Source organism: Emys orbicularis, chromosome 1 (assembly GCF_028017835.1).
Source record: "Emys orbicularis isolate rEmyOrb1 chromosome 1, rEmyOrb1.hap1, whole genome shotgun sequence".
Lineage (NCBI taxonomy): Eukaryota > Metazoa > Chordata > Testudines > Emydidae > Emys > Emys orbicularis.
In genome coordinates this window covers 298,625,685-298,638,543 of record NC_088683.1, presented here as the reverse complement: position 1 = coordinate 298,638,543, position 12,859 = coordinate 298,625,685, and positions in this window count along the sequence as shown.

The following is a 12,859-nucleotide window of genomic DNA, read 5'->3' as shown; positions in this document are numbered from 1 at the left end:
GATCTTGTTACATGGCCGTACCACTTCAGCTTGCGCTTCTTCATGGTTTTCAGGAGGTCTTCATATGACCCAGCGCATTGGGTGATGATATTGTGGACCTCTTCATTAATGACATGTTCGAAGTAGGAGATGCCCAGGATTTTACAGAAGCCTCTCATCTCTAAACTACCTGCATTTTCCATTCAAGTTCTGCCGTAAGGGTCCATGTCTCGCACGCATACAGAAAAATGGAGATGACCAATGCGTGCAACAGTTTCAGTTTGGATTCCAGGGAGATGTTCTTATTCCTCCAAATTGGCTTTAGCTTTGCCACTGCTGTTGTTGCTTGCACAGTTCATGCCTGAATTTCTGCCTTGGATCCTTCATCAGTGATGATTGCCCCCAAATACTTGAACTGTTTCACTGTCTACAGCTCTTGTCCACTGACAGTGATATGTGAGCTGATCCCATCACATTTGTTTGTCATCAGCTTGGTTTTCTCTGCACTGATTTCCATGCCATATTTTACGGAGGTTTCATCCAATCATTTCACAAGGTTGGCAAGTTCATCTTCGCTGCCTGCCAGGCCATCAATGTAATCAGCAAACCGAAGATTTGAGATCGTTAATCCCCACAATGCACCACTGTTGGAGTCTGGCAAGGCTGCCTTCTTTCGCCCACACTGTTCAACATCTGTTTGGAGTGCATAATGGCTTATGCCCTAGAAGATCACATATGCACAGTCAGCATTGGGGGGGGGGGGGGAAGGGGTGAACAAAAATATAATTAGGAAGGTCAAAAAAGAATTTGAAAAACAGCTAGCCAAGGACTCAAAAAGTAATAGCCAATATTTTAAGTACATCAGAAGCAGGAAGCCTGTTAAACAGTGGGGCCACTGGATGATCAAGATGCTGAAGGAGCACTCAAGGATGATAAGGCCATTGTGGAGAAACTAAATGAATTCTTTGCATCGGTCTTCATGGCTGAAGATGTGAGGGAGATTCTCAAACCTGAGCCATTCTTTTTAGGTGACAAATCTGAGGAACTGTCCCAGATTGAGGTATGATTAGAGGAGGTTTTGGAACAAATTGGTAAACTAAACAGTAATAAGTCAAGAGGACCAGATGGCATTCACCCAAGAGTTCTGAAGAAACTCAAATTTGAAATTGCAGAACTACTAACTGTAGTTTGTAACCTATCATTTAAATCAGCTTCTCTACCAAATGAATGGAGCATAGCTAATGTGACGCCAATTTTTAAAAAGGGCTCCAGAGGTGATGTGACATTATCGACATGAATGGTGACCATAGATCATTGTTGCAACCAATCTTGTACAAAGGAGGTCAAGTAAGGTGTCTATGAAAAGGTTGTAATTTGCTGGTTATAATTATGCTGTCTGTATGTTGTGGCAAGGCACCTTCTCGGTCTCACCAGCCTCCACTGCTTTTAGCCTTGGTGAGACAGGCTTGGGTAAAACAGTCCCTCTTGGTTGCACAGGGGAAGTCCGTTCCTTCTCTCCACCAGTCTTTTGGGCTTGTTTTTCTCCCTTATGGGAGGGAAAGAAGCCTCCCCTCCTGGTGAAGCTCGCTGTCTCGCTGCTCCTAACCTACTGGCAGCATGACTCCTTCTCTCTCTCCCCATCTTCTCCCAACAGGGGAGGGTTTAAAAAGGTCTCAGGCAACCCTTAGTTGGAATCAGCTGATCCTAATTGACCTCAGGTAACTCCCTCTCATCTGATCCTAATTGATTCTCTGGTAACCCCTTCTCAGCTGACCCTGATTGACCTGTAGTTATCCCTCCTCAGTTTGATAGGGAGGAGGGCCTTTTAACCTTCTAGGACTGTTTTCTACCTCCCCTCCCCCTCCCCCGCCACACACACACCCCTTGCAGCTGTCTGTCCTGAGTTTATCACAATGTGTGTATCATTTTTGTATTTGAAGTTATGAATATTGGCTATGTACTTGTATCTCAAAGTGTTTAATTCTAAGTAGCACCAGTGAAGCATTTGGCCGGCTTATTGAGAAGGAACTCTTCACATTAAGTGCCCAATCAAGAAACACTTAACTGACAATGGACCTTGGGAGACTCCAATCCACATATGATGAGTCTTCCTGGGAACGTTCAAGGTAGCATGTGAGCAATGGCTGTAAATACCTGTAAAGAACTGAGTCATGCATGGACATGTGACTTGCCCATGTGACTCCAAACTCCATCTTGCTGCTGTGATTTTCCACAGTAAGAACAAAGGGGTCCTTCCACATGCTCTGGAATCCCCTCCATTTTGTCTTCAATTCTGCTTCTTATCTCTGGAGGACCTTTGCTACAAACTGAAGCTCTGAACAAAGAACTGAATGACCCATCCAAGCTGTGGATGTACTCCAGAGATTTGATTTGAACCTGCAGTTTATTCCATCATTTCTACAAGCTTGAACCAAGAACTTTGCCATTACTATATGTAATTAATTCCATTTAACTAATTTTAGCTCTCATCTATATGTCTTTCTTTTTATGAATAAACCTTTAGATTTTAGATTCTAAAGGATTGGCAACAACTTGAGTTGTGGGTAAGATCTGACATATATTGACCTGGGTCTGGGGCTTGGTCCTTTGGGATCGGGAGAACCCTTTTTCTTTTACTGGGGTATTGGTTTTCATAACCATTCATCCCCATAATGAGTGGCACTGGTGGTGATACTGGAAACTGGAGTGTCTGAGGGAATTGCTTGATGACTTCTGGTTAGCCAGTGGGGTGAAACCAAAGTCCTCTCTGTTTGGCTGGTTTAGTATGCCTTAGAAGTAAAGGACCCTGAGCCTTGGCCTGTGACTGCCCTGCTCTAAGCAATTTGTCCTGAAATGATACTCTCAGTAGTGTCCCGCCAAAGGCCACTTCGTTACAGGTGATCCCGGCAATTACAAGCCAGTAAGCCTGACTTCAGTAGCAGGCAAACTGGTTGAAATTATAGTAAAGAACAAAATCATCAGACACATAGATGAACATAATTTGGTGGGGAAGAGTCAACATGGTTTTTGTAAAGAGAAATCATGCCTCACCAATCTACTAGAATTCTTTGAGTGGGTCATCAAGCATATGGACAAAGGGGATCCAATGGATATAGTGTACTTAGATTTTCAGAAAGCCTCTGACAAGGTCCCTCACCAAAAGCTCTTAAGCAAAATAAGCAGTCATGGGATAAGAGGAAAGGTTCTCTCATGGATTGGTAACTGGTTAAAAGATAGGAAACAAAGGGTAGGAATAAATGGTCAGTTTTCAGAATGGAGAGAGGTAAATAGTGCTGTCCCCAAGGGTCTGTACCTGTCCTATTCAACATATTCATAAATGATCTGGAAAAAGGGGTAAACAGTGAGGTGGTAAAATTTGCGGATGATACAAAACTACTCAAGATAGTTAAGTCCAGGCAGACTGTGAAGAGCTACAAGAGGATCTCTCAAAACTGGGTGACTGGGCAACAAAATGGCAGATAAAATTCAATGTTGATCAATGCAAAGTAATGCACGTTGGAAAACATAATCCCAACTATACATATAAAATGATGGGGTCTACATTAGCTGTTACAACTCAAGAAAGAGATCTTGGAGTCATTGTGGATAGGTCTCTAAAAAACATCCACTCAATATGCAGCGGCAGTCAAAAAAGCAAACTGAATGTTGGGAATCATGAAGAAAGGGATAGATAATAAGACAGAAACTATTATATTGCCTCTATATAAATTCCTGGTATGCCCACATCTTGAACTCAAAAAAGATATATTGGAATTGGAAAAGGTTCAGAAAAGTGCAACAAAAATTATTAGGGGTGTGGAACAGTTTCCTTATGAGAAGTGATTAATAAGACTGGGACTTTTCAGCTTGAAAGAAAGATGACTAAGGGGGGATATGATAGAGGTCTATAAAATCATGACTAGTGTGGAGAAAGAAAATAAGGAAGTGTTAATTACTCCTTCTCATAATAGAAGAACTAGGGCTCACCAAATGAAATTAATAGGCAGATGGTTTAAAACAAACAATAGGAAGTATTTTTTCACACAACATACAGTCAGTCTGTGGAACTCTTTGCCAGAGGATGTTGTGAAGTCCAAGACTATAACAGGGTTCAAAAAAGAACTAGATAAGTTCATGAAGGATAGGTCCATGAAGGGCTATTAACCATGATGGGCAGGGATGGTGTCCCTAGTATCTGTTTGCCAGAAGCTGGGAATAGGTGACAGGGGATGTATCATGTGATGATGACATGTTCTGTTCATTCCCTCTGAGGCACCTGGCATTGGCCACTGTTGGACATGAGTGTATGCATAGTTAAATCGTTATATACGATGTCTCCCTCCGAAAAGTTAGGAGGAAAAGTGAAGTGCTGGGAAGCTTTAGTAGGAACTGGGAAGGGAAGGGAATGAGATTCTGTCTGGGGTCCAAGAGGTACTTTTTGTGGGAAACCAGTGGTTCATGGAAGAAGTAACTGTTTTTTTTTAGGATTATAGTTGTATTACCTGAGGGCAATATCTTTCAGGAACAATGACAGAAAAGAAAGGATGGCATGATTAGAGTCTTAAAGCTAACAGGACCTTGTACACTGACTTTAAGAAATAAAGGAGGGCTTGCCACCTGGTAAACAGGATTCAATTGACTCTGATCTTGAAATGATTGTGCAGAAATAGGAAACCTAATTGTAACAGAAAAGCTCATCGCAATATTTGCATATTACATCCAATGGTGGGATTTTAGTGAAACATGGAATGAGAGCAAGATGATAAAACTTTGATTTTTTAAAATTTCAGATTGTAATTCTTTACTCGCCTTAGAAGCAATACAAGTATTGATAGTGGAATTCTATATTAATGTTGCATGCAATGTTGATGAGGGGGCAGTTAATAGGGCCAATTTCAGACTTAGTATCAAACTCTCCCTCCAAACTCTCTCTGATTCTTTTTTTTAACCACCTGGCTCAATGATTTATGATCTGGAAAACTTCTTTCTTTCTTTCCACAATTTAAGGAGATTTATATTAATAACACTTAAACATTTGGGTGGGATTGGTGTTGACCTGGGACAGTGATGTTGTGGGTACAATCACAAAAGGTAATATTTGATGCTGGCCTAAGACAGTCCTCTACATTTCTCAAACAAATATTGCCAGTGGACTCATTCGTATACATAAACTCAGTGCATGCAAAATGGATACACAAGTGGCCTAACTGCAGATGCTGATTTTGTCTGTACAAAATCAGAGTTCGCTTTGTAAAAAGTAGGCCAAAATGTTCCAGTTTTGCATTACAGAATACAGGACATTGCAGGATTTTATTTGAATTGAAGATATCTGGTTATTCCTGTGGCTATTTTAAATTTTGTATTAGATTTTCCTGTTAATCACTCATTGAGAAAACAGTTACTGTAAGGGACTTTGCCTTCCCAATATGCCTGTAATACAAATGGCTAATCATTTAAACATGCATTAATTAAAAAAAAAAGAATTAAAATAAAATAGATTTTTACAGTAAATACTACAATACATGAGTCAATATAATATTTTCCATTTCAAGAGAGGGCATAATTATTTTTCTCTATGTTATTTTTCCTTGATGTTATCAGCTATTACTTTTGTAATCTCTTTGGGGCTGGCACTGGTTTTTTTTTGCTCTGTGTTTGTACAGCACCTAGCACAACAGGGTCCTGGTCCATGACTAGACCTCATAGACACTATCACAATACAAATAATAATTGTTGCCATTCATTACAGTCTTTTATTTATATACAGTCTTCTTTTTCAAAGGAGAAGTGTATAATGTAGACCTACTATATGTCTCACTTTCAAAGCGGGTCCTGAAAACTTCCTTTTCAATATTCAAAAAAATATTGCTGATGTGTTTGTTTTACAGGTAGTGAAGATACCTCATATAAACATTCAATAAAAAGAAGTCAGATATTTAAATATTGGAGGTTTTTTTCTCTCCCTTGTTGAATTTTAAATTATGTTAGTTTCTTCATTACCACTATATCCCAAAGTCTGTTATATTAACTACTAACAGAAATAAATGTCTTTTTTTTTTATTTCCTAGCTAAAATGAAGCACATACAACACTCTAGTAAATGTGTTATTAATTATTTATCTTCCTACAAGGTCAAATAATTAATTAATAGACCAAAACAAATCCCTGGGAAGTCTATATCCAGTCATTCATTTAATTACATCCATGATCCTGCCCCAGCAGTCTTGTTCCTCTGGGTTATCCCGTGAAGGGTATGTTTGTGTTCATTTTGGATAAAATGTGATTTACAAGGTACTTATGCATAAAGAAGCATGCTGTGGCTCACCACCCTAGGAACATTCTAGAAAAAGCCAAGAGGCATCTGACTCATTTGGGAACCACAAAATCCCAACACCCACTAGATATAAAATAAGCTTCCTGTTTTCCTACTTCTAATCCTGCAGGTGACTGGTCATTTCATAATTTTTTCAGGGCTTTGCTGGAGTAAAGTAACATTGATATAATATCTTAAAGACCATACTAAATGCTAGTCCTTAGTGGATATATACTTGTGGGGAAATAGAACAGGGGGGCCTTCTTTTTAATAGCCAAAGCTGTGAATCTGAAGGCCCCGAAATGAACCCTCTAACAGAGGACTGTTATGATGACTGCCTTTACAAAAAGTAGTACAGGCCAGGGCCTGAACAAGACTGAACTGCACAGTTCTCTGCCAAATTCGGTCAAGGGTCATGGCCAGAGGAGGGAGGGGGGAGGAAGTAACAGTAGTAAAGGCCTCGGCAACCTAATAACCGCAAGTTTATGAAATATAATAACCGCTTGTATGAAGAAATTGCTTTTGCAAATGCAAACTTCTCCTGTGATTCCAGCTATCTGTAAAATTAGCCAATCATATATCTTCTTTTAGCGTCCCCTGATAAACCCCCCCTTAACCCTTCACCGAACCCCCCCCGGAAAATAACATGTGCCTTGCCAAGAAATGTACCCAAACTGGTGCCAAGTACCACCCCTGGGGAAAACCACCAAACGCCCCTCTACCCAAATAAACACCCAAATCTTGGGAAATGATGAGGAGGATACCGGGGGAGGGGGAAACTGACTCCAACCCCAATTTTTTAACTCATGACGTATTGTTTGTACTTTGCTTGCGGTTTAATGCAATAAAGCCGCCTGCGAGCGGTACTCGGGGTGTCAGTCTTCGGACTGCCCCCCAGTGCACTGGTATGTAGTCAATAAACTGGCCTCAGGCTTGAGTCTTTGAACTAAAATCACTGTGTGGGTGTCTTTGACCACGACATACTCTATTGATATGTTTTTTCTCTCATCACTATAACAAACATGGCATTCTCCTTTGTATCTTGGTTTATCACTTCTTTACATACTTGTGAAACTGTAACCTTATTGCCTAGTTCTTCTACAAGTTACAAATGGCATGCAACTAGAGAAACACAATAGTGAATTAGGGCCATAGGATGAAATCCTTGGCTCCATTAAAATCAATGGCCATTGACCTCAGTGGAGTCAGGATTTCATCCATACTGTCTAATTTGTCAATACTGTAAGAGGGCAAATCTTGATATAAACAAGTGACCTTAATTTCTTGTGAGCTTATTATTGTATCTCCATGGTACACAGTCCTAATGTGTGTATGTTGCTAAATTCCACAACTTTTACTGAAGATTGTACTTATATGTTGTCATTTATGGGAGTTCATGGGGAAAGGAAACTGCTCAGTTTGTGTGATGATCATCCCAGAGTAGCTTAAAAGCTGCTCGAACTCACTCTTTAGTACCAGCCTGGCAAACAGCAGCCTCAGGAATGTGGGACCAGACAAGTGGCTTAAAGCCATCTTTATACCCCACCACCTCCCAGTTTGCACTGGGCATTCCTAGGCCATAGCTGAATCTCTCTCGCGCTCATTTCTCTCTCTCTCTATTTTTAAATGGGATATCTTCTTGCATTTCCTAGCACACTTTGTCAGATATTATAATTGGTAGTGTCTGGAACAGAAAGGCAAAGGTGGAAAGAGTATTCAAGTTAATAGCTGCTAAGTTACCTGTCCATTATACAGTAATGTCATTCAAATGTTGTAGATCTATTTCTATTAGTGAAGTGAAAATGAGATCATATAGCTGTTCTATATTATCTGATGATTGGACTCAGAAATATCTAATTGAATCTTTAGCTCAAATGAGCCCATATTTAATAGGTAGCACTTGTCTTTCTGATGCTGTAAGTTTGATGTGTAGGGTCTTGATTTTCCTTTGATTAACATTTTACAGTGCTACTTCCTCACAACTTTTGAATTCATTGGTTGCTTCCCCAAGAGATGCCTAGGAATAGGATAAGAAAAGAATTACATCATCAGTATATAATGCAATTCTGTGTTGGATGGCCAGTATTTTTATGCCTTCAACACTATTACTGTGCTGAATTTTTTGAACGTTTGGTTCTATGGTTAAGGCAAAAAGTAAGGGCAAAAAGGGGGACCCTTGCCTATTTCTTATAGACAAAGTACATACTTCTGAGTTATATCCATTATTCCTTACTGCAGCAGTAGGCTGTGAATACAATGTCTTTATCTAAGAAAGTTTTCACCCATTATACTGTCCCAAAACTTACATCAAATAGTTCCACTACACCCAATCAAAGGGGCTTTCCACATCTCATGCCAATAAATAAATGTTTCATCTTGTTATTTATATCTTAAAAATCCCTAAACTCCCGCAAACCTGAAAATTATACATGTAGTCAGCCCATATATTCATACCTTCCTGCCACTGTTAACCTTATCATCTCTCTATCCTCCTCTCTCTGCTTGGTTGTTACAAATATTGTTTCTTGCCTTAACATAGGTGATAAGCTTTTGGGGGTGTGTCCTGTTCCAGGAAGGTACTTAAGCATGCGCTTAAAGTTCGGCATGTGCGTAAGTAACTTTCAAAATTGGGGCCTAAGAAAGAAGTCTAATCATCCAGTATAGAAGATCGAACCAACCTCTAAGGCAGTGGTTCTCAAAAAAAAATGTCATGGACCAGTTGTCTTGGCGGATCACTTAATGATCTTTCCAAATGTTGTTTGTACCATTAGCTAACTATTGTAAAGCACTTTGGATAAAAGTGCTATATAAAAAAACTGTATAATAATTAACGTTTTTTTGTTCTACAAATAAAAGCACACAACTCAAATTTTAATATCAGTAGTCTTACCTTTCTAATGCAATGGATGTTCCCTCTCTCCCCTGCTGCAGCAACCCCCGAGCTGGGGCTGGGAAGGAGGGGTGTCTCTCCCCTGCCACAGCAGCCACAGAGCTGAGGCTGGGAAGGAGGGCTGTCTCTCCCTGGCAGCCCTGGAGCTGGGGAAAGTCGCCTCATTCTTTTGGCACTGCAGCCCTGCACGTCCCAAATTCCCCCAACCCCCTCTTCTCACCCCACTGCCCCCTCCCACCTACTCCCTATTCCACCCCAAGGCCACCACCTCACCTTACATGTGTGTCCTCTCCAGGGTCCAGGCACCTAATTAGTGGAGCCACGCTGTGAGCCTCCATTCTCTCATGTGCGGCTGCCCAGGCGCGCACCTTAGAGGAAACTATCCACAGACCATCTGAATGGAGCTCACGTACCACAGTTTGAGAGCCTCTGCTCTAAGGTACATTCAAGAAACTATGAGTAAGAACTAGGTTAAGTTCCCAGATCGAGAGGTGCGCCACAGTTTTTACATCCTTGTCTATACGCTTCATATACATGTAAGCAATTTAATTTTAAAATACTTCCAGTTTAAAAAGAATGTACTGTACTAAGGACTTTTTAAAAATCATATTCATTTGGATTATTTCTAATTTATTTGATGATGTGAATTATTTTTTATCTTACATCTTCCACATCATAAGCATAAGACAAAAATTAGAAACAGTTCAAGTTCAAAAGCAATTAGAAAGAATGTAAATCAGTAACGAACATAGGTATGATACTTTATAAACAATAATTGTAAGGATGTGTGTCTTGATGCACTAGACTAGTGCTATGCTCTCTGAAAGTGGTTTACAGTGTGAAAAATGCATTTTACAATAGCAAATGCACAGTGGTGGTTGGGGTGCAGCTGTTTATTTGAAGTAGTAATAACAAACACCAAATACATGGATTCCATAGTGTCCATCATCAGCACCCCCACTATAAAAATTGTTCCAGTACCCCTGCTTACAGTGATTTTAGTAGTGGTAGGAAAGAGTAATATTAAATGGGTCTGTAACTGTTGGACGTCCAAACAAATCACCTTTACAGACTGCAATACATTCAGCAAATTCTGCTTCTAGAGATTAAATTAATAATGTATTTTAAATATAAGCACTTTCTGAGTGCAATAGGCTTGGTCATTTAACATGTATAAAGTCAGGCACTGTAGATTAAAGGCCTGATCCAGCAGCCCTAACTCAGGAGAGTAGTTTGAGTCAATGGAACAACTTGAATGAAGACAAGATGCAGGACTTAAAAGATACTAGCAAAATCAAGTTCCACTTGAATATCTTGTGGGTTTTTTTCCTGACACTGACTTTATGGGAAATTATCTTCTGTCAAATTGAGGTCAATAGAGTTGTGTCTTACTACGAACTGCAGGACTAGGCTCTTATTGATTGGAGGGAGACTAGGGACCATATTCTCAGGTGATGTAAACTGGCATAGTTTCATTTACTTCAATGACTACCAGATGAGGATCTGCATGACTCTTACCTGCTTTGTATGACTTCTTACTATATACAGTCAATTTTGCTAAGATGACCACAAAAGGTGAATAGTTGTAGCTTGTATGACACAAGAGCTTTTCTGGTTTCTTAATGGTTTTAATAAATTGAACCTCTTTCATTTACCTGGCCAAACATTTATTGTGATATAAACCCTCAAATAATCTGACACACAAATGTCAAATTTCTAAAATTTGAATTAAGATGTTGCTACCCATTCTTTGTGCAAATCCAAGATACACAAAGCATAAGAGAAGAGAGATTAAGGTATTTACCTTGCTTGTCCTATGGACCTTCTCTCTCACACAGCTAATTAGCTGGTTTTCTATCCCTGTTAGCATTGTTATTACTCAGAAAGGTAATTTGGCATTTATCAAGCTAATGACATTAGTTAAGACTTGCACTTAAGTTCTGATTCTAGATTAAACCTAACCAGGGCCGGCTCTAACTTTTTTGCCACCCCAGGCAAAAAAGAAGAGCGCCGCCCCACCGTACCCGCCCCCGCGAGCGCCGCTGAAATCCCCTCCCCCCCAGCACCACGCCACCCGAAGCCCTGCCCCCTCCAAGCGCCGCACCGCCCGAAGCCCCCGCCCCCCCAAAACCTCCCCGAGCACCACGCCGCCCAAAGCCCCGCCCCCAAGCACCACGCTGCCCGAAGCCCCGCCCCCAAGCGCTGCACCGCCCAAAGCCCCGCCCCCTTCCGAGCACCACACCGCCCGAAGCCCCGCCCCCCTCCGAGCGCCACACCGCCGAATCAAAAAAAAAATAAATAAATAAAAAATCGAGCGCCGCCCTGCCCCAAGGTGCCGCCCCAAGCACGTGCTTGGTCGGTTGGTGCCTGGAGCCGGCCCTGAACCTAACACATTCTTGAGATATCAAAGATGGTTCTTTCTTTCCTCTTCCCACATTACTTTTATAAATATACCTACCATCTATCTGCACCATTCATTTGTTGGAAGTTTGGTGGCCAGTGGAACTAATCATGTTAGTACAATGTAAAATGTAGTGCAGATAATCTTATTAAAACTTATGAACCTGATTCTTCATAAAAAAATGATGTATGAAAATGCAGCAAATCCACAAGATGTCTGTCTAACTCCCATCAGGATAAAAATGGCATTGGTTATTTTTGTTTCTGTTTATATGACTATGTTAAATACAAACACGTTGAAGGAAGTAAAAACGTTTTCTCCTTGAATTCTTACCCCAGTTAAGATTTGTTTAACCCAAGGAAAGGAGTTCACAATTTTAATAGCTATAATAACTGTTTTCAATTATTTCCAGTTTGTTCACACAGGATATGTAATCACAAAAACATTGTTGTGGATGTTTTACTGTCCAGTGCAGCTGTTGAACTCTTAAAGGGCCAGATTGTGACTTTAACAAATTGTTCATGCTACAGTGAAAAGCTTACAAGGAACTGTGACTGGCTTAGCCAGAATTCCCTCTGTGGCAGCAAGGGGAGCATATACTGAAATAGTGGCTTTCAGGGCCAGCTCCAGGCACCAGCCGACCAAGCACGTGCTTGGGGCGGCACCTTGGGGCAGGGCGGCGCTCGATTTTTTATTTATTTATTTATTTTTTGGATTCGGCGGCGCAGTGCTCGGAGGGGGGGCGGGGGCTTCAGGCGGCGTGGTGCTTGGAGGCGGGGCGGGGCTTCGGGCGGTGCTCGGGGGGTGGGGCTTCGGGTGGCGCGGTGCTCGGAGGGGGGGGCGGGGGCTTCGGGCGGTGCTCGGGGGGGCGGGGCTTCGGGCGGCGTGGTGCTGGGGGGGCGGGGATTTCGGCGGCGCTCGCGGTGGGGGTACGGCGGGGCAGCGCTCTTCTTTTTTGCCTGGGGCGGCAAAAAGGTTAGAGCCGGCCCTGGTGGCTTTGTTACTTTTTGAAAAGGAGTAGCATGCACTCCGGTCACCTCTCTGCCAGATAGCTCCACTGGCAGATGATGAGAGCTAGGACAGGGTGATGGTCCCACAGTCAGCACTATTTCTGGACCTCTTTAGTGGTGTTAGACTGGAGCAGGGCCTCTGATCTCCACCTGCATAATGTCTGTCCCTCAGACCTTCCACTCACCCCTTACTGCTCCTTCTCTCTCCCAGGGTGTGCCAGCAAGATAGTGGGTCTTAGAATATGATACAACAAAAATAAAGGCCAA